This window comes from Macrobrachium nipponense, chromosome 20 (genome assembly GCF_015104395.2).
Source record: "Macrobrachium nipponense isolate FS-2020 chromosome 20, ASM1510439v2, whole genome shotgun sequence".
Lineage (NCBI taxonomy): Eukaryota > Metazoa > Arthropoda > Malacostraca > Decapoda > Palaemonidae > Macrobrachium > Macrobrachium nipponense.
Window position 1 is genome coordinate 41,638,293 of NC_061089.1, and position 22,147 is coordinate 41,660,439.

Genomic DNA, 22,147 nt, shown 5'->3' on the forward strand with positions numbered 1-22,147 from the left:
TATCAGGTAGGTCTCGGAGATGCACGGTCGGTGACGTCTCTCTCTCCCCTGGTTTGATTGACTACCGAACCGTATCTCTGCCCAACAATCATGGACTTAGGTCTCTGATTAACGGGGATTCTCGCAATAATGAAGGACCATCTACTGCTGTGACGCTCGATTTCATCGCCTTCGACATTGCGAGAATTTTCAACAGAGATATCTCTTGGACTCTTTCATCTTTCTGTTTACCGCACGGTAACAGAAGTCTGTACTAGTCTCCCGCTGCATCGCACCGCGATAATGCAAGATGATTTTTGCAGACATCTGAGTTTGTCTTCAAAATATCTCTTTTTCGTAGGTGTGCAATTATTCATTGCTCGCCCCGAATTAACAGATGTCAGAAGACATCGCCTACTCTCCGACCTGACAGCTCTACTTCCAAATGTTCAGCCCATGAGAAGCAGTTCTTCAGGCAGTATTTCCCTGTGTCTTCATTACTGAAAAGCGCTCCGCTTTCATTGCAACTACGATCCTCACCGGACAGCAATGAATAGCGGTTAGCGTTCTCAGTCTTTGTAGCACAGGTTCAGAATCTTGAGAATCCTTCTCTCGGTTCAGCTGTGAAGACGTAGGTTGCTTTTTCTGTACACCTTCGTCTTTCAACACACATAGTGTTGTTTCTCCTTAGCTGAGAATCAACTATACTATGAGATATCTTGCCATCAGGGACCTCGGTTCTCTAGAAGGCAATTGACTTTCGCCGTTGGGCACATGCCTTAAGAGAATCATCACCTCGCCTTCTGGCATCGGTGACGAACAAATTATTTGTTTAGTCTCTTGGCATAACCCTTTTAAGGCGAAGGTCACGTGACTTGCTCGGGCGCTTGGACAACTTGCCTCCTACCGAACGCAGTCAGTCGGCAGCTGTCCAGAGCGCCCAAGTCAGTTACGAACTTCGTTGTGGACAATAGTTCGGTTGTTCCATAACAGTCTTTTCTTCGTCCTAACGGCTTGTCACAGTACCCATACCATCGACACCCACCATTGAGTGCGGTGTCCTATCCACTACCGAGAAGAACTTCACTGCATGGGGATAGGAGAATGTGAGACACTTCGCTGCAGACGGATAGACCAGTATGGGTACAGGACATCACCGAAGTCGAGAAGAGGGATAGGTCATACGACCATTCCCTTCTTTTCCTCTGAGGTAATTGCATGACTTTTCCTGCGAAGTCAAGCATCCAGGGGATGGGGATTCGTGACGCTCGATTTCGTACCGACTTCGTAGCGAAGACTCAGAACCCTTCGGTTCTGACGATCGGGTTAGAGTCCTTCACAATCCCCTCCCTAATGGACTTCACCGCCTTCGATGCGAAGGAGATGCTGCTTTGTCCTGTGAAAGCGCTTTCTGAAGAAACTCGACATCCCAGGCTGAGTGTTAAAGACTTCGTCAGCACCAAGATGACCTAGAAGTACACTCCCTCGAGTTACACAAGAACCTTCTCCGTGGCGCAGGTACTGAAGGCAGGGGTCTGGTACAACCAGACCACTGGCACCTCCTTCTACCTTTTGGATATTGCTCACAGGTCCTTGGATCGTTTTTCCTTGGGACCCGTGGTGGATGCTCAACACGTTGTGTAGCTAACCCAGACCCTAGCAGGCTGAATAGATAAGTGAATGAGAGAGTGACTGCTTCTCTTCCTATCGTTTTTCCTCCCCCTCTACCTGTGGGTAGAGGGATACGGTCATCACCTTGCTGGATAAGGACGAGATGCGGTGAGCTACTCGACAGAGCCCCATCCTATCCCTTTCACTAGGGATGGGAGCGAATATCCACCACTTCCTCCTACAAGGGGGGAAGTGGATGCCAACAGAGACAAACCATAACTTTTATGTTGCCTCTTGCAAATAGGAACTTGTTCTTGTTTGCTGGTACGAAGAGATACGCTTGCCTCTCTCTTAGTACTTGGTCCAGAGGTCTGACCATTGATCCTGCGGTGCACACCCCGATCAATCGGACAGAGGCTTGGATCCCTCCCTCGCTCTTACAACCAGGGAGGCATTCCAAGGTTGGCGAACACCAGTCTGTTCACAAAGACTCAGATTCCTCCACCAAGAAGTGAGTCTTCCTATTGTAAAAGACCGAAGGTTTGTATGCCGTGTCGGAACAAATGACAATTTGTCCAAAATTGCATTTTTCCTAACTATACAAACCTGAGGTCCTTTTACACATGTCCCACCTCATGCTACCCCTCACTCTGCAGTTTTTTGCTTGGGCCAAAAGCAAAAGTGATTTGTTTACCTCCCAGTCGCGCGCGGCGTGCTGTCGACAAGCAGTTGTTAACTACCGAACCCCTTGTTGTTCCGACACGGCATACAAACCTTCGGTCCTTTTACAATAGGAAGGTACTAGCGGCAGCTGGATAGGTCGTAAGCTTTCGAACAAGGGGTTCGGTAGTTAACTGCTTGTCCGACAGGCGCGCGCGACTGGGAGGTAAACAAACCACTTTTGCTTTCGGCCTCACAGCGAGTGGACGTGTGTGTTCTACGCTCTCTGCCCGCTTCTCGTCGTTTGCTTTCTTGAGTATTTGGTTGTGTTTGTGTATGAAAGAGTTCATTGTAAGTACAATCATTTCTCTCTTTTCATATTAATTCAACTGAATTTGATAAATGATGGAATCTCCTCGCCTCGCTACCCCACGGAGACTATGCCCGGGTACCGAAGGGCGTAAATGCGGGAAGTTCCGCTCTTTCCCGGAGATAGACCCCTCATATTTTGTGTCTCGGTGTCGCGCGAGTGCACCCGAGCCGAGCCTTGTGATGTTTGTAATGATTGGTCTGAGGCGCAGTGGACTTTGTATGAGGGCAGGAAGAAGCGAAGGCCTGCAAAGGAGTCGTCGGAAAGCTCTCCCGCGACTCCTTTGGTGACGGACACTTCGTCTTCTTTCCTGCCGCCCGCTCAACTTCCACGTCTCGCGCCTTCCCCTTCGGGGGGGGTGTCTAGGTCCTTCTCCTCTCCTGACTTGTCGAGTGTGGAGGAGGGCGCTAGATACCCTGACGTCGAGTTGTACTCTGGGTCCTCTATCCGTTCGTCTTCGCGCGAGCGGGTAGAGGATCCCCCTAATCACCCGACTTTTGCCTCCTCAGGTGCGGTTGCCGCGAAGGATGACCTCAGACAGGTGTGGCACATCGTTGGGGCTGCAGGGCGTGCCGAGTGTCCAGGGGCTGCTCTACCATCTCGCTGGCTCCGTGGCGGTCACCCATGCAACGGTCACGACCACCACCACGACCCTTACAACACCCGGCTACGCTTCACCTCCTCACCTGGTGTACACCCAGCACGCGTCTCTTGTGACACCCACTACATCGGTTGCAGGGGCCAGTCGCCGTAACTCGGGGGTGTGTGATGCCGCCACCTGGGTTTGCCGTGCTGCCGCGACCGACTTCGTGTGCCCGAAGAGCTCACCCCTGGACCTCCCACCGGTACCTAGGATGTCTGTGCCGCTGGTCCGCCCATCTGGACCGCCTACACAGTCTGCCGTACCTGCCGTACCTGCCCAGCTGCTGTCCACGGACGTGACGTTGACCACTGCTGCCGTTCCTGTACCTGCTCCTGCTGTCTCTTTTCTGCCGTTCCTGTGATGCTCGCACCTGCTGATGTTGTTCCTGTTCCTGGCGCCGCTGCTCCCGATGCTGATCTGTTCGGACAGGTGCGTCCGGGCCCTGTTGCTTCGGCAACAGCAGCCCGGCTCCGTCCTGATGACAGATCTGACGTCGGTCCTGAGAAGGTTGACGAAGAAGAAGAAGAAGAGGAGGAAGGTGTCGTCGTCGTCTTCATCGTCTTCTTCGTCGTCGTCGTCGTCTGCCGCCTCTTCCCCTTCTTCTTCTAAGGCTCCCCCGCCCCCCGCCGAAGAAGAAGGAGGTCGCCTCCCCCCCCCCTAAGAAGTCTCCTTCGGGAACTTCTAAGGGCCCGTCTCGCTCTGGTGAGACGGGGGGTTCTTCCGCTGGTCACCCTGCTCCTTCGGGGGCAGGACCCGTCTCTTCTTCCGCAAGGAAGAAGACTACGGGGACCAGAGGAGTGCCGGCTAACACCGGCAACTTCCTCACCTGCTGTCAGTGGTTCGGCCACAGCAGCAGGGTCCGTCTCGGCCGCTCGTTCGCGAGAGGTACCGAGTGTACGGTCGCCTACCAGCGACTGTACAGCCAGGAACCAGACCTCTGAGTCCGCTCAGCGTCAGGTTCACGGCACGGAGCGGAAGACTGGTGACAGCCGCTCACGCGACTCTCACCAGACCAGCTCTCGCTCTCGCGGCGAGCAGCTGGCTACCCGGGCGGACGTGACGGTCCATGACCGGCCACGGGCTGAGGCTGGGAAGAGGTCCCCCCGTTCGCCGGCACCAGCCACGGCTGGTACCAGCGAACTGACGCACCGTGAGGATACGCACCGATCTCACCGTGACAGTGGAGCTCGCCACGGTGTCCCTGACCGTCCACGTCAAAATTCACAAGAGCGACGATCGGTACGGCTACCCAGCAACCAGCTCCTCTTGACACCACGAACCGGGGCCGCTTTTTGTTCTCGGTCCCCAGCCGTTCTCCCACAGCGAGACTCTCGAACTAAGGTTCACTGCAGCTCGCTCAGCTCGCCGAACCGACCGCGGGGTTGGCGATGCGCCTGCAGCCTTCCAATACCCGCTTGTTTCTGCCAGCGAGCGAGGAGGTTAGCGTTCAGGTCATTCTTCCTCTCCCATACCTTTCAACCTCCTCGGGTTGTTACACCGGGGTAGGGGCGAGGTGATTGAGGAGTGAATCGTGATTGGGTTGCGCCCCACCCTCAGGATCCCGCACCACGTCTTCGTAACGTAAACCAGGCTCGGGTTCCTCTCAGGACCAGTCCAGGTTCGTACGCCAATTAAGTTGGGTTGGAGGAGACCGAGAGGGGTCCTGTCCGCTGCTCCTCTCCTTGAGGGAGGAGGGTCTCGGGAGGTGCTCCTGTTTGAGGGACTGGACGGTCCGACTCCGCAGGACGCAGTCACTCCTGAGATCCAGAGGAACTTTGCCGAGGTTATTGCGCTGATTCGTCAGCACAACGACCTCGGGGAAGGATCGCCGCTCCCACCATCCGAGCCCTAACGTCCCCGGCTCGATCGTTCTGGTTCTGGGGCCCGAAGAGGGAACCCAGACCGACGGTGGGTTTGCCGCGTTCTGAGCTTGCGGACTCAGTGCTGGACCAGGTTGAATCGCTTGTCTCCGGACAAGACGGTTCGCTCAAGTCTGGCAGGTCGAGCAAGTTGCTTCCACCCTCCTCTCGCTGCGACAGCGGTTTTTTCGTTTTTTTACGTGCCATCTGAAGACCCGATGCCGCCCAAACAGGTGAACCCACGGAGTTAGCCAGGCTGACTCCGGGTGTGTCCTCTGCAGCAGCTCCTGTCCGAGAACCTGTGGTTCTCGCAGCAAGAGGCACTAGGCCTGGAATCTACCGCCATGGCAGCTTTCCAGGCCGTCTCCTGGCTAGATCTGTGGTCCCTCACAGTATCTAAGGTCGCAGCCAACTCCGGGGGAATTTCTCCCGAAGATGACTCGGCCTTCAGGAGACTTTGCCAGTCTGGGGGAAGAGCCATCTCCTCCTTCCTTGCCCACCAGACGGTGAACCTGTGGGCCAACCTGGTTCTCCGACGAAGGGACGCTGTCCTTACTCGGGTTTCCAGGGCGGCCGGGCGTGAAGCGGCGTTGGGACTTCGCAACGGACCCTTACGGAGTTCCACGTCTCTTCCCAGGAGAGATGGTGGACGCTGCGGTGGACCAAGGACCGGACGCACTGACGACCAGTGGACCGGGCTAGTTCACCAGGCAGTCTCGAAGGCTTGCTGGGCAGCCTGCGGACTGCGGCCAAGTCTAAGAGCTCGGCTAGCGCTTTCCTCGGTGGCTAAGACGGTAGCTGCGTCGAAGCCCCTGGGGAATGACTCTGTCTTCTTCGACTTCTGGCAAGGGGACCGCCGTAACCAGCCCTCCTCCCAGCCCTCCTCCTCCCGTGGAGGCTCTGGGAAGAAGTCGAAGAAAGGGGGGAAACGCTAGGGACGGCGTTCCCCCTCACCTGCTGCCGGAAGTGGGGGGGTGCCTGGCCAGCCATTGGGCAACTTGGCAGCGCTACGGTGCCGAGACCTGGATTGTAGATGTCCTTCGGGAGGGATATCTATTACCCTTCGAATCTCGGCCACCCCTCACCTCCAACCCGGTCCAACAGCAGTCGTACGTTCCAGGGTCATCGAAGGACGTAGCACTGAGACAGGAGATCAAGACCATGCTGAGCAAGAGAGCTGTAGAAATCGTCACGGATCAGTCACCGGGCTTTTACAGTCGACTCTTCCTGGTGGAAAAGTCTACGGGAGGCTGGCGCCCGGTGATAGATCTCTCTCCCCTGAACCGGTTTGTTCGCCAGTGCTCGACTCCATCAGGGAGAACGATTTCATGCTTTCAGTGGACTTGAAGGATGCGTATTTCCAAATACCCATTCATCAGTCCTCCAGAAAGTACCTCCGCTTCATCCTCGACGGGACGGTGTACCAGTTCAGGGCACTTTGCTTCGGTCTCTCAACCGCCCCACAGGTGTTCACGCGAGTGTTCACTCTGGTGTCTGCTTGGGCCCATTCGCACGGGATACGTCTGATGAGGTATCTCGACGATTGGTTAGTCCTGGCGAGCTCCCGCTCGCAGTTGCTACAGGACAGGGATCGACTGCTCGAGTTCTGTCGCGATCTGGGGATCGTTGTGAACTTCGAAAAGTCCGATCTCGAGCCCAAGCAGAGGATGAAGTACCTGGGTATGCTGATCGACACGGTAGCAGGGCGAGTCTTCCCCGCAGACTCGCGGATCAGCAGATTCAGGGAGGCAGCCAACCAGTTCCTGGGTCTCGGCAGGAACAGGTAGCTCAGCGATGGCAAGTCGTGATCGGACACCTGTCGTCACTCGAGAAGTTAGTCCCTCATGGGCGTCTTCACCTGCGGTCTCTTGAGTGGAGACTAAAGGAGAGTTGGTCACAGAGGCGACGGATTCCCCAAGCTTTCCAGTGTCACTGACACAGGAGGTGAGGCAGGACCTAGCCTGGATGGCTGGACGACAGGAACCTCTTAAGAGGAGTGCCCCTGCGCACTCCCCCCCCGGACATGCAGCTGTTCTCAGACGCATCGACCGAGGGATGGGGCGCACACCTGGAGGAGTTGCTGACTTCAGGAGTGTGGGACGAGAACGACAAGCACCTTCACATCAATGTACTGGAACTCAAGGCAGCGTTCCTCGCTCTCCAAGAGTTCCAGGACCGCTTGATGGGACACTCAGTGGTGTTGATGTGCGACAACACCACGGTGGTGCTTACGTCAACTAAAACAGGGGGTGCTATAGTGTCTCTACCCGTTGGTACCTCAGTTGACTCGGCAGGTGCACGAGTGGGCCGAGGCACACTCAATAGAGCTGTCGGCACGCTACATTCCAGGGAAGAGGAATGTAGTAGCAGACACGCTCAGCCGTCGGGATCAGTGATAGGGACCGAATGGTCTCTACACCAGGACGTGGCGGAAAGGCTCTTCGACCTGTGGGGGCGACCAGTCGTGGATCTGTTCGCCACCCCGGCACAACAGGAAGCTCCAGGTGTTCTTCTCGGCCGTGCCGGACCCATGGGCAGCTGCAGAGGACGCTCTTCAACACCCTGGGACAACCTCTTCGCCTATGCCTTTCCCCCGTTCAGCCTGATTCGCAAGGTGATCAGTCGAGCACTGGTCACACCCGAATCTCAGGATGATCCTGGTGGCTCCCAAATGGCCACAGGCCATTTGGTATCCGGACCTGCTGGCTCTTCTCGCAGGAGAACCGAGAGAGATTCCCCTTGGCACAACCTTCTCGCCCAGCCACACGTCGAGCGGTACCACCGAGCAGTCCAGTCTCTACGTCTTCACGGCTGGCTGTTATCCACCATCTCTTGCGAACGAGAGGCTTTTCTCGTAGCGCAGCAACAGAGATGGCTGGAAACGTCCGTCAGTCCTCTGCAGCTGTGTACCAGGGGAAGTGGGCCGTCTTCTGTGGTTGGTGTCGTAGACGGGGTCTATCTCCTCTCAGAGCCACTCTTCAGCAGGTAGCGGATTTCCTCGTTTTTCTTCGCCGAGAGAAGCTCCTCTCAGTCCCCACAGTCCAAAGGATACAGAGTCCGCCTTGGCGCTCGTCCTGAAACTGAGGGGATTGGACATCTCGAACTCGTTCGAGATCTCCTTGCTTATGAGGAGCTTCGAAAGGTCTTGCCCACCCAGGGAACTCAGGCCCCCTGCGTGGGATGTGACTCTCGTCCTTAGGAGTCTGACTCGAACGCCGTTCGAGCCACTCCGAGAGTCGTCAGACAGGGATCTGACCCTCAAGACCCTCTTCTTGCTGGCCCTGGCATCGGCGAAGAGAGTAGGGGAACTTCATGGTCTTTCCTATGATGTACGACACTCCAGGGGATGGGGATCTGTGACGGCTCGATTTCGTCCCGAACTTCGTTGCGAAGACTCGGAAACCGTCGATCCCTGACGACAGGTTCGAGTCATTCACGATTCCCTCCCTAATGGACTTCACCGATAATGATGCGGATGAGATGCTGCTTTGTCCTGTGAGGGCGCTACGGCGCTATCTGAAGAGAACTCGACACCTCAGGCCTGAGTGTCGACGCCTCTTCGTTAGCACCGGGGTCACCAAGAAAGAAGTATCCAAGAACACTCTTTCATTCTGGCTGCGTGAGGTCATCAGGAGGGCGTATGAGGCTGATGGTAGTGACGACATCCGTACGTCCCGTCCGAGAGCTCACGAAGTCAGAAGTATTGGCCCGTCGTTGGCGTTTCGTAAGAACTTCTCCGTGGCGCAGGTCCTGAAGGCAGGGGTCTGGTCTAACCAGACTACCTTTACGTCCTTCTACCTCTGGGATATTGCCCACAGGTCCTTGGATACCTTTTCCTTGGGACCCGTGGTGGCTGCTCAACAAGTTGTGTAGCTAACCCAGACCCTCGCAGGCTGAAACAGCATCGAGTCCTGGTGTGACTGTGTGGATGGATGTGTGAGTGAGTGAGTGACTGGCTCTCTTCCTTCCCCATCTTTTCCTCCTCCTCTACCTGTGGGCAGAGGGCCACGGTCGTCACTACGCTGGATGAGGACGAGATGCAGGTGAGCTATATGACAGAGCCCCATCCTATCCCTTTCACTAGGGATAGGAGCAGAATATCCACCACTTCCTTCTACAAGGGGGGAAGTGGATGCCTACAAGAGTCAAACCCATGACTTTAAATATTTGCTCCTGTACAGGAACAAGTTCTTACATTGCTGGTACGAAGAGATACGCATGCCTCTCTCTTAGTACTCGGTCAGAGGTCTGAACCATTGATCCTGCGGTTGCACACCCCGATCAATCGGACAGAGGCTTGGATCCCTCCCTCGCTCTTACGACCAGGGAGGCTTCCAAGGTTGGGCGAACACCAGTCTGTTCACAAAAGACTCAGATTCCTCCCACCAAGAAGTGAGTCTTCCTATTGTAAAAGGACCGAAGTTTTGTATGCCGTGTCGGAAACAAATGACAATTTGTCCAAAATTGCATTTTTCCTAACTATACAAACCTGAGGTCCTTTTACACATAGCCCCACCTCATGCCACCCCTCACTCTGCAGTTTTTGCTTGGGCCAAAAGCAAAAGTGATTTGTTTACCTCCCAGTCGCGCGCAGCGCGCCTGTCGGACAAGCAGTTAACTACCGAACCCCTTGTTCGAAAGCTTACGACCTATCCAGCTGCCGCTAGTACCTTCCTATTGTAAAAGGACCTCAGGTTTGTATAGTTAGGAAAAATGCAATTTTGGACAAATTGTCATTTCGAAAGCTTACGACCTATCCAGCTGCCGCTAGTACCTTCCTATTGTAAAAGGACCTCAGGTTTGTATAGTTAGGAAAAATGCAATTTTGGACAAATTGTCATTTTCTTGTTATGTCTCTGAAAGACGCTTTCTCGGGAGGTTCGAATCTCTCTGACATTAAATATCTGAGAACCACATCTAGGTTCCAACTAGGGGTGAGAGAAGTTATTGATTTTGTTGTCTCAAATGATCTAATTAAGTCATGCAGATCTTTGTCATTCTCTATGTTCAGGCCCCTATTCCTGAACATAGCAGATAACATGCTTTTATAACCTTTAATGGTTGATACTGCTTGCTTAGATTCTTCTCGTAAATACAAAAGAAAATCAGCAATTTCACATAAGTGACTTACCGAACAGTTACATAGCTTATAGCTTCTTACCTGCGGCAGTCGAAATTCAAATTGTTGGCGCCAGCGGCGTTGCTATCTTAAGTATAGGTGATACAAGACCCGCCCACATCCGGGAACCCTGGGTACTGCTAGCCTTCTACCGTCAATTTTCGTTTCTGCCGCTCACGGGGTAACACCTGTGAGATTTTCGCTGCAGTCTCCTGTGTCGCCATTTTGGATTTTGGTTTTTATTTGGTGATGTACAAGTTTTTGGTTTTTTCTTGCCAGTTAGCTATCTCTATTCAGTTTTTCGTCATTATTGCTAATTATGTCAGATTCTAGTTCATCTGCTGTAAGGTTTTGCAGCGCTGGCTGCAAAACAAGATTAGCTAAGTTATGTCACGATCCGCACTCTAAATGCACTAAATGCAGAGGACAAAATTGTAATGGTATGGATGTGACATGTGATGAATGTAAAGGATTGGATGAACAAGGATGGAAGGCGGTTAGATCGCATGCTGAGAAAATCGAGAAAGATAGGAAGAGGAAGGCAGCTCTTAGGGCTAGTAGTAAGAATAGGTTAGAAACTACTCCTGTTCCTTCGGAGACAAATAAGGCTTCTCTTGCCTCTCCTTTATTAGAGAATATTTCTCCAATTAATAGTCCTCCTACTTCTCCTTTGATTACCCCTGTTCAAGTTGCCCATGTTTCCGAACCCAACACCATTGCCTTGCATGAGTCCAAGATGGATAAAAAGTTCGAAGTGTTAGCTGAATCAGTTATGAAGTTAGGCATATGTCTTTGTTCCGATACGTAATACAAACCATCGGTCCTTTAACAATAGGAAGTAGCTAGCGGCAGCTGGAACGGTCGTAAGCTTCGAACAAGGGGAGAACGGTAGTTAACTGCTTGTCCGACAGGAGGTAAACAAATCACTTTTGCTTTCGGCCGCGGGTGTGAAGGACGTGTTCGTCATCGCTCTCTGCCCGCTTCATCGTCGTATGCTTTGTTTATATTGTGTTTTCATACAATCAACTTACCTGTCAGATATATACATAGCTAAGACTCCGTCGTCCCCGACAGAAATTCAAATTTCGCGCCACTCGCTACAGGTAGGTCAGGTGATCTACCGGCCTGCCCTGGGTGGCAGGACTAGGAACCATCCCCGTTTTCTATCATATTTTCTCTGTCGCCGGTGGTATCAACATTGTTGTTATTACCTCCTGACTTAGATTCATTTTTCAACATTTGATCAACGTTTTTCGGCTTTTTGGTGACGTATTTGGATCGTGTTTTGGCATTCGCTACTGTGGACTGTTTTTGGAATAACTCTTTTGGATTTTTCTCAGTATGTCTGATTCTAATGTGAGTGTGGAGAATGTGTGTGAATGTAGGCTGCAGGGTGAGGATACCGAAAGCTTCGTTGATCCTCACACTGTATGCCGTAAATGTAGGGGGGGTTCAGTGTTCTGCTATTAACACTTGTAAGGAATGCGAGGGTTTTGAATGCAGAAGATGGAAGACTTTGACTTCTTATTTGAAGAAGTTAGAGAGGGATAGAGGTTAGACGACTGAAAGGTGTGAATTCAAGGCCTATTGAGCCTTTCACGGATAATTCTAACCCTATTACTGTAGATTCTCCCTATAAATCTCATTCTCAGAGTGTCTTTTTCGATTCGGCATCGGAAATCGCCAATCTGAAAGCGACTATTCGAGACATGAAGTCCAAGATGGCGGACTCGAAAGGTAAGGCTAGTGATAGTGAACCTTTTAGTGAAGTGAGTCCCATCTGTGTTTGTGGAGGGGGGCGTTTGATCGTCCCTGCGGCGCTCCCAGGCCTAGACCTCTTCCAAGCTCACATGCCCAGAGGAGAAGGAAAGTCGAAAGCCTTAAGGAGGTCGTGGGGAATCCCCAACGGTCAGACGTCCCTCAGGCTAGCTCTGCTTCATGGCAGCCAGCTCAAGGGCGCTATAGAAAGCGTCCTTCGCGAGTGTTTCTCGTCCTCTCCCTCTCCCTCACCTAAACGAGGGTGGAAGGAGTCTGGACTTATCGAGACCGCTGAAGCGTCATATGAAAGCAATACAATTGATTCCAGCCCAGAGCGCTTCTCGGATGACGCCCCGTCTGTTATTAAGAAGGCGAAGGTGGCGTCAGCGTCTCCTGACGCTTATGAGGAAGTACCCCATCATGCTTCTTCCCCGAGTGATGACGAGAGGCGTCATGCACTAGATGTAGGAGAAGCGTCAAGAAAGATAATTATGGCGGTTCAGGAACAACTGTCATACTTTCTTGTGGGAGTGTTAGCGCCCCACGTCGGAACAGGACTAGTGACGCTTCCAATTAAGAAGTCTCGTCCTCTCGCTCCTGCTCGGAGAACGGGGGCTGACGAGAGGGTTGTAAGACAAGAGAATCGGAAAGACGTCTTTGAGAAGTGAAGCGTCATTTCAAGCGGATCTTAGACTGACGCTCCGTCCAAGATTGTGACGCCGAGTAGGAAGCCTTTAGAGAGCGAAGCGTCTTCCAGACGCGAAAGCGTCATGCGACGTCAACAAGAGACGTCATATATGACGCTCGGAGAGCGGGAAGCGTCATACAAGACGTCTTCTAAAGCGCGAGAGAAGCCGCAGGTTGTGACGCCTTCCAAGTCGATCAAAACGGGAAAAAGGAAAGACTTTCATTCCCTTAGCCCCTCTCCGATCAGGAGTTTGTCTCCTCCAGAAGAGGAAAGCTCTGAAAGGAGAACAGAAACTCAGGATTATCACGAGTTGGAGCAAAACTCGGATGATGACGATCATGGAAGAGAGGGCTTGTCGAACTATAAGGTGTTGACGACCCTGCTTTTGGAGGAATACGGAGACGAGTTGACTCCGGCTGATCCTCCTTCTCCGCGCTCGCTCTTTTCGAGTGCGAAGGCGAAAGAGCCTTCGTCTTTCTGAAGATGAAGCCCACCATCTCGATGAAGCGGGCTTTAAACGCCTTAGATTCCTGGATGAAGTCGAAGAAAGACTTAGTCAGGACAGTATTTTGCATGCCTCCAGCAAGGTTAGCTGGAAAAGAGCATATGGTACAAGACGGGAGAGGATATGGGTATATCGCTCTCCCTTCTACAACAGAGGCAGACTTTTCGACGTTAGTTGACGCTTCAAGGCGTCCTAGTCTTAATTCTGCTCGGATTACATGGAGTATTTCAGAACTGGATCATCTCCTCAAGGGACTTTTCCATGTATTGGAAGTCTTCAACTTCTTAGATTGGTCCCTTGGGGTGATGTCCAAGAAAGCTCACGATTCACAGGGAATCGAACCTGAAGCCCTGTTATGCATTTTGTCTTGCATCGACAAAGCGGTACAGGATGGATCTGTTGAAGTCGCTTCATTATTTGGAACAGGTCTTTTAAAGAAAAGGACGGTGTATGGCGCCTTCTTAACAAAGGCAGTATCGCATGCACAGAGGGCAGCTCTACTGTATGCACCTCTATCTGACTATTTGTTCCCTTCTCAGTTAGTGAAGGACGTGGCTCACTCTTTAACTGAGAAGGCGACGCAGGATCTTCTGACGCAGTCAGCTAGGAAGAAGAATCCTGCTTTAGTTTCTGCCAAGAAAGAACCTAACACTTCTGTGCAGCCCTTTCGAGGTGGTCCGATCTCCAGACCTCCCGCAAGAAGGAAGGCTCCAGAGAAGAGAGGTAGGTCCGCCTTTCGTCCCTTTAAAAAGGGAAAATGAAACATTTCTCCTCCAAACACCAGTAGGTGCCAGGCTCCTGGGATTCGTGGAGGCCTGGACACTGATAGACGCAGACGCGTCTTCACTAAATATCATAAGGAAGGGATATCGTATCCCTTTCCTGAATACTCCGCCCCTAACGTCAATACCAAGGGAACTATCAGCCAAGTACAAGGACCCTGTGCTGAGGGATACTCTTCGATCGATGGTGGAACAAATGTGGGACAAGAGTGCAATAGAACTAGTACTGGATCAAAACTCCCCGGGGTTTTACAATCGCCTTTTTCTAGTGGCGAAAGCCTCGGGAGGCTGGAGACCAGTACTCGACGTCAGCTCTCTGAACAAATTTGTTCAGAAGGAGAAGTTCTCCATGGAGACTTCTGCTTCAGTCCTAGCGTCATTACGACAAGGAGATTGGATGGTGTCTCTAGATCTCCAGGACGCCTACTTTCACGTCCCGATCCACCCTTCATCGAAGAAGTACCTCCGTTTCATGACGGGGGGAAGGATCTTTCAGTTCAGAGCCTTGTGTTTCGGCCTGTCCACAGCTCCTCAGGTCTTCACAAGCCTGATGAGGAATGTGGCGAGATTTCTTCATCTCAAAGGAGTGAATGTCTCTATGTACCTAGACGACTGGCTCATCAGGGCCAGATCGGAGAGACAGTGTTTGGAGGACCTAAAGTTAACTCTCGATTTGACCAAGGCGTTGGGATTGCTGGTGAACCTCGAGAAGTCTCAGCTGACCCCCAGACAAGACCTAGTCTATCTGGGGATTCGGATGGATTCTCGGGGTTTTCGAGTTTTTCCTTCGCAAGAGAGAACCGCAAAAGGTTTGAGGATAATCTCTCTCTTCTTAGAGAAACATCAAACGTCAGCGAGGGAATGGTTGAGCCTTCTGGGGACGCTTTCCTCGCTGGAACAGTTCTTCCCACTGGGAAGACTTCATATCCGTCCACTTCAATTCTTCCTCAAGAAGTCTTGGAGCTGGAAAACCGGACAACTGTCGGACGTTTTTCCCATTCCAGTGGAGATAAAGGCACACCTACAGTGGTGGTTGCTACCTCTGGAAGAGAACAAAGGGATCTCTCTAAGAACACAGAACCCAGACCTAGTGTTGTTCTCCGACGCGTCGGAGACGGGTTGGGGAGCGACATTAGGCTCAGAGGAAGTGTCAGGCACCTGGGAACCAGCACAGGTTGTCCTGGCACATAAACTGCAAAGAGCTCTTCGCCGTACACCTGGCATTGAAGAGCCTAGAACCTCTGGTGAGAGACAAGGTAGTGCAAGTAAACGTGGACAACACCACCGCACTTGCCTACATTCGGAAACAGGGAGGGACACACTCCTCGTTCCTTTACGAACTCACGAGAGATCTATTAGTTTGGACGTCTCACAGGAACATCTCCCTGCTGACAAGGTTCGTACAGGGAGCAAGGAATGTGAGGGCGGACAGGCTCAGCAGGAGGAACCAGGTCCTTCATACAGAATGGACTCTGCACGAGGAAGTGTGTCTCGATCTCTGGTCTCTGTGGGGAACTCCTCATGTGGATCTCTTTGCAACATACATTTCAAAAAGGCTACCAGTGTTTTGCTCGGTCGTGGAAGACCCAAGAGCGATTATGGTAGACGCCTTCCTGCTAAACTGGTCTCGAGTGGACGTTTACGCTTTTCCCCCATTCAAAATCCTGGGGTTAGTAGTGAAAAAGTTTGTGGCGTCAAAAGAGACGAGGATGACATTAATAGCCCCCTTTTGGCCGGCCCAGGAATGGTTCACGGAGGTGGTAGAGTGGATCGTAGACTTTCCAAGATCCCTACCAGAAAGGACGGATCTTCTCAAACAACCACACTTCAGGAGGTACCATCAAAACCTCCCCGCTCTCGCTCTGACTGCCTTTCGACTATCGAAAGACTTGTCAGCGCAACAAGAGGCGTTTTGTCCTCGCGAAGTGGCAAGCGCGATCGCGAGAGCTCGCAGATCCTCCACTACGAAAGTATACCAGTCGAAGTGGGAGGTCTTTAGAAGGTGGTGTAGAGCCAAGAAGTTGTCCTCCTCCTCTACCTCTATAGCGGAAATTGCTGATTTCTTGCTATTCCTGAGAGTAAAGTCTCATCTTGCCGTATCCACAATAAAGGGATACAGAAGTATGCTCTCGGCTGTATTCAGGAACAGAGGTTTAGATCTGGCAAATAACAAAGATCTCCACGATCTCGTAAGATCTTTTGAGACTTCAAAGTCGAAGGAACCAGTACCTCCGAACTGGAACTTGGACGTAGTCCTCAAATATCTGTCTTCGGATAGATTCGAGCCTCCGCATCTGGCATCATTTAGAGACATAACGAGAAAATGCCTATTTCTTTTATCGTTAGCGACGGCAAAAAGAATTAGTGAGTTACAAGCTCTGCAGGATAAAGTAGGATTCAAGGGAGACTCGGCTATTTGCTCGTTTAAGACCCTGTTTTTAGCGAAAAACGAGAACCCCACGAATCCCTGGCCTAGGACATTCGAAGTCAAAGGAATGTCTAGTCTCGTAGGCAGAGAAGCAGAGAGGTCTCTATGCCCTGTTAGAGCTCTGAAGTTCTATCTTCAGAGGAAGCGTCAGTTGGGAGGCTCTAGACAAGGTCTTTGGTGCGCGGTAAAAGACCCCACAAGACTGATGTCCAAGAATGCTCTAGCGTTCTTTGTAAGAAACGTCATTACGGACGCTCATAAGGTCTGTCCTGACGAACAATTACAACTACTGAGGGTAAAAGCTCATGAAGTAAGAGCGGTTGCGACGTCTCTCTCGTTTTATAAGAATATGTCGCTTAAAACATTTTAGATACGACATATTGGAGATGCAACTCAGTATTTGCATCTCATTACTTGAAAGACGTGCGTGTGACGTATGAGAAGTGCTTTTCTCTAGGTCCGATCGTATCGGCAGATACGATTCTGGGTACGGGAGCCGACACCAATCCTTAAATGTATATACTGTTCTTCTGTTTGGATATGGTCGAGAATCTCGTCGAACAATGGAGGATTCAGGCTCGCACGGGCGGCCGTCTATGTTGTTCATAAGAGAATTCTCGTCATATCCAATTAGTTGAGTATAATTTTTTTTTGAAAAATTATGTATGTGTGCGTAGTGGTTTTTGAGTTACGGTTGTTGTGACGAGTTCGGGGATAACTCGTAACAATCCTTAGTTCTAACACATGGTTAGGATCAGGTGGTCGGGATTGGTTGTGTGCTCCTTCATAAGGTGTATTGTCATATAAGTGGATCAGCACCCATTGACAAAGTCCTTTTAGGCTCTGCTGAGTAAGTGGGTAAGACCCCATCGGCAGACCCACAAGAACTCTTGGCCATAGATCATATATCTCGCTAAAGTTTCTTGAGGTGATGCAGACTACTGGGCAAACACCCACCAAGTCTACCACCTATCAGGTAGGAACCAAGGTTTTATTTATACCTACAACATATGTTGTTTACCTGTCTATTCCATATAGTAGCTGTCTCTTACCCTCCACCGAAGGGTGCCAATCAGCTATGTATATATCTGACAGGTAAGTTGATTGTATGAAAATGATATTGTTATGTTACAATAAAGTTTCATACATACTTACCTGGCAGATATATACAATTAAAGGCCCACCCAGCCTCCCCGCAGGAGACAGGTGGAAGAGAGAAAATATGATAGAAAACGGGGATGGTTCCTAGTCCTGCCACCCAGGGCAGGCCGGTAGATCACCTGACCTACCTGTAGCGAGTGGCGCGAAATTTGAATTTCTGTCGGGGACGACGGAGTCTTAGCTATGTATATATCTGCCAGGTAAGTATGTATGAAACTTTATTGTAACATAACAATATCATTTTCTACTAATGGTTTGTTTGACTTGAAAATGAAACTGTAAGTACACTGTTTTCATTTTCATTACTTAATTATGAACCAACATGGAGTTATCGCCGTAGATGCGGCGATTTCCTCTCTTTTCATCAATTGAACCCTTGAATTATGTCTCGGTGCCGAGGGCGGGCGCGCTCGCGCCGAGTCATGTATTTGGGCGAAAGTGTGTAATTGAAAAATGTAAGTACTCTTTTCATTATATTTATTACTTTTGAGTATGTCATAATGACATACTCAAAAGTAATAAATAAGATCTGGAGGTTCTCCAAAGTACTATGAGCCTCCAGTCTGCCCACGACTCAACAACCTATAACAAGGCGAGGAGACAGTAGAGGATAGAAAGTTCCCCTATGTTTCCTTTCCCAACACCATGCCTGCTACCGACAAAGGACCCAATTTACAACAACTATCATAGGTAGCCTCTACATTCTTCAGGTAAAATGAGGCGAACACAGATCTCGATCTCCAAAACGTAGATTGAAGAATCGAGGAAAGCGACATATTGTGCTTGAAGCTTAAGGATGTCGCCACTGCACGTATTTCATGTGCTTTCACCTTAAGCACATTTAGAGTCTGATCTTGGACTTGAGAGTGTGACTCCAGTATCAGACTTCTCAAAAAGAACAAAATAGCGTTCTTGGAGAGGGGTTTTGCAGAATTCTTAACCGAACACCAAAGTCGGTCGGAATTACCTCTAACGGATTGTGTCCTTGACAGGTAACATTTCAGAGCTCTGACAGGACATAGTAAATATTCTTCGTCCATCGGACCCACTATATTAGATAATCCCTTAAGTACAAAAGATTTAGGCCATGGGTTAGAGGGAGATTCGTTCTTTGCTAAAAATTCGTTAACAAAAGAACAAACCGCATTACTATTTTTGAACCCCACCTCTTTGTGGATGGCTTGTAAATCACTCTCTCCCTCTGCTGTAGCCAATGCGAAGAGAAAAAGTGTCTTCCTTGTTACATCTCTCAAAGACGCTTCACGAAGTGGCTCGAATCGTGAAGACATCAGAAAAGTTAAAACTACGTCCAAGTTCCAGTCCACACTATCCTTCTTGGATACTTTTACTGTATTAAATGATTTAATTAAATCTCCAATATCCTGGTTATAAGAGATGTTAAGCCCTCTATGCTTAAACACTGAGGACAGCATAGCTCTGTACCCTTTAATTATCGATAACGACAAGTTCTTAACTTCTTTAAGGTACAGCAAAAAATAAGCTATTTCTGTCACAGAGGTTTTAGAAGACGAGAAATTATGTCTTCTGCACCACGTCCTAAAGACTCCCCACTTCGATTGGTAAAGCTTGGCAGAAGAGCTTCTTCGACAGTTAGCAATAGCCTCTGCCGCTCTACGAGAAAACCCCTTAGCTCTGACGAGTTTCCGGACAGTCTGAACCATGTCAGCGACAGAGCGGACAAATTCTGATGATACCTGTCGAAGTGGGGCTGTTTGAGTAGCCGAGGATACTGAGGAAGAAGTCTGGGATGGTCTATAACCAACTTGAGAAGGTCTGGGAACCACTCTTTCCTGGGCCAGAATGGTGCTACCAGCGTCATTGACACATTTTGATGCGAGAGGAACTTGTTCAACACCTCTCTGATCATTCCAAATGGGGGAAAGGCGTAAACGTCTAGACCCGTCCAATCCTGAAGCATTGCGTCGGTCTTCCAAGCAAGAGGATCTGGAACTGGGGAACAAAAGATCGGAAGTCGATTGTTCCTCGCCGTGGCAAACAGATCCACTGAAGGTCTTCCCCAAAGTTTCCAAAGTTCCTGACAAACTTTGTCTTGCAATGTCCACTCCGTGGGAAGAACTTGGTTTACTCGACTGAGTTCGTCCGCCAGTACATTTAACTTCCCCTGTACAAACCTTGGAACGAGGGAAATATCCCGATCTTGAGACCAGAGAAGGAGATCTTCTGCGACTTTGTAGGGGGAGAATGAATGGGTTCCTCCTTGATTCCTGATATAAGATAGAGCGGTGGTGTTGTCGGAATGCTTAAAGACTGAACCAAATCGCCTTCAACTCCTTCATGTTGATGTGATTCAACCTCTCTTTCTCTGACCATAATCCTGAGATCTTTTTGGTCCCTAGGAGAGCTCCCCAACCTCTGTCCGATGCGTCTGAGTATAATTCTAGGTCTGGGTTCCATGATGTCAGGGAGAGACCCTCTTGCAATCTTTCCCTCGACATCCACCATCTCAAGTCCTTCTTGATCTCTTCTGACACTGGGAACGAATACGTGTCTGGTTGAGACTCGCTTTGAGAAAAAACTGAAGAGATCTCATGTGAAGACGACCCAACTTTACAAACGTCTCTACTGATGATAATGTCCCTAGGAGACTCATCCATTCCAAGGCGGAGGAGGACTGACGGTTCAGGATTTGGCTCACTTTTTTGAGGCAAGATTCTATTCTTTTCAGGGACAGAAAAACCCGAAAAGTCTGAGAGTCCAGAATCATCCCTAAATAGGGGATCTTCTTGGAAGGCACTAATTGAGACTTCTCCAGGTTGATGAGAATTCCCAATTGACTCGCTAATGACAGTGTCTTCCGTAAATCCTTCACGCACTGTGTCCTCGAACTCGATCTGAGAAGCCAGTCGTCCAGGTAAAATGCTGCATTTATGCCCAACATATGCAGCCATTTCCCCAATGGAGCAAGAACATGAGTAAATACTTGAGGGGCCGTCGAAAGGCCGAAACAAAGGGCTCTGAATTGATACGTCCTCCCTTCGAACACAAATCTCAGGAACTTCTTTGAACTCTGGTGAATCGGCACATGAAAATAGGCGTCCTGCATGTCCAGGGACACCATCCAATCGCCTGGGCGAAGTGCCGACATCACAGAACGATTTGTTTCCATATTGAACTTTGTCTTCAGCACATAAAGGTTCAATGCGCTTACATCTAGCACTGGCCTCCAACCTCCCGAGGCTTTGGGAACTACAAAGAGTCTGTTGTAGAATCCCTGAGAACTGTCGAGGACTTCCTCTACTGCTCCCTTCTTGATGAGTGCATTGACCTCTGCTGCTAAAGCCAAAGCCCTCTCTGATCCTGGAGAATATGCTGTTAAGCTGATTGGTGTATCGGAGAGAGGAGGATCTAGAACAAAAGGAATCGAGTATCCCTCTCGAAGAACTTGCACTACCCATTGCTCTGCACCTCTTTGACTCCATTCTTCCCAAAAAAGATGGAGTCTTGCCCCTACTTGCACGTGAAGGAACGGCTTCTCACTTGTCCGAAGGTTTGGGGGGGGGGGGGGGGGGGGGGTTTCTTTGAGGACTTGTACTGTGGACGCAAATTAGTCCTGGGTCGTTGCCACTTAGGTTTATTCCCTCGAAAGGGATGATTCTGAAGAGGAGAAGACTTTGCTCCTGTCGGAGTAGGCTCTTTCGGACATCTAGAAGACTGAAGAAGGAGATCATTAGTAGATTCTTTTCTAAATCCGATAGAATTTGTTGAATGGTTTCTTCAGGGAAAAGGCAGACTCATAGACAGTATCAATGAAGTCTTCTGCCTGAACAGGTAAGAACCAAGGTTTTTATATCCTACAACACCAGTTGTTTCCCTTCTTTCTATTGTTATTTAGCTGTCTCTTACCCTCCACCAAGGGTGCCAATCAGCTAAGTATATATCTGACAGGAAAGTTCATGTACAAAAATGATATTGTTAAACTACAATAAAGTTTTGTACATACTTACCTGGCAGATATATACGATTAATGGCCCGCCCAGCCTCCCCTCAGGAGAAAGGTGGAAGAGAAAATCTGACAGGAAAGTGGGATTGGTTCATACACCCACCACCCAGCGGCGGGTAAGGTAGACCACCTGACCTACCTGTCGCGTGTGCCGCGAGATTTGAAATTCTGTCGGGAACGTCGGAGACTATAGCTAGGTATATATCTGCCAGGTAAGTATGTACAAAACTTTATTGTAGTTTAACAATATCATTTTAACACGTCCTGTAACCCAGGATAGAAGTCAAGAGTGTCTAAGTGTGTATCGTGGCAAAAATTTTACTAGTTGACTTTGGTATGAGATCCAAAAGCTGCCATGCATATTTTTGCAGATAGGCAAAGTGCATATTCATAACATGTGCCACCTAGGCTTGGGTGTGAACTGCAGTATATACCTACTGCTCACTTTTAATGTAAATTCTTTTTACGTAAATGTCTGAAAAGACATGTCAACATTGGAAAAGCAGAAGTCCCCAAGAACAAGCCAAACTTTTTTAGAAATCCATTTTTCAGTTTTATCTAGTCTCTTCATTTCATGTTAACTTCAACATTATTTAAGCATA

General features: G+C 50.0%; 1 protein-coding gene across 1 annotated transcript in view; it reads left to right on the forward strand.

Annotated features, from left to right (window-relative positions):
• The window catches only part of LOC135225165 (RNA 3'-terminal phosphate cyclase-like protein), a 70,642-nt gene that overhangs the window by 24,171 nt on the left and 24,324 nt on the right, over positions 1-22,147 (forward strand). The gene's annotated exons all lie outside the window — the stretch shown is intronic.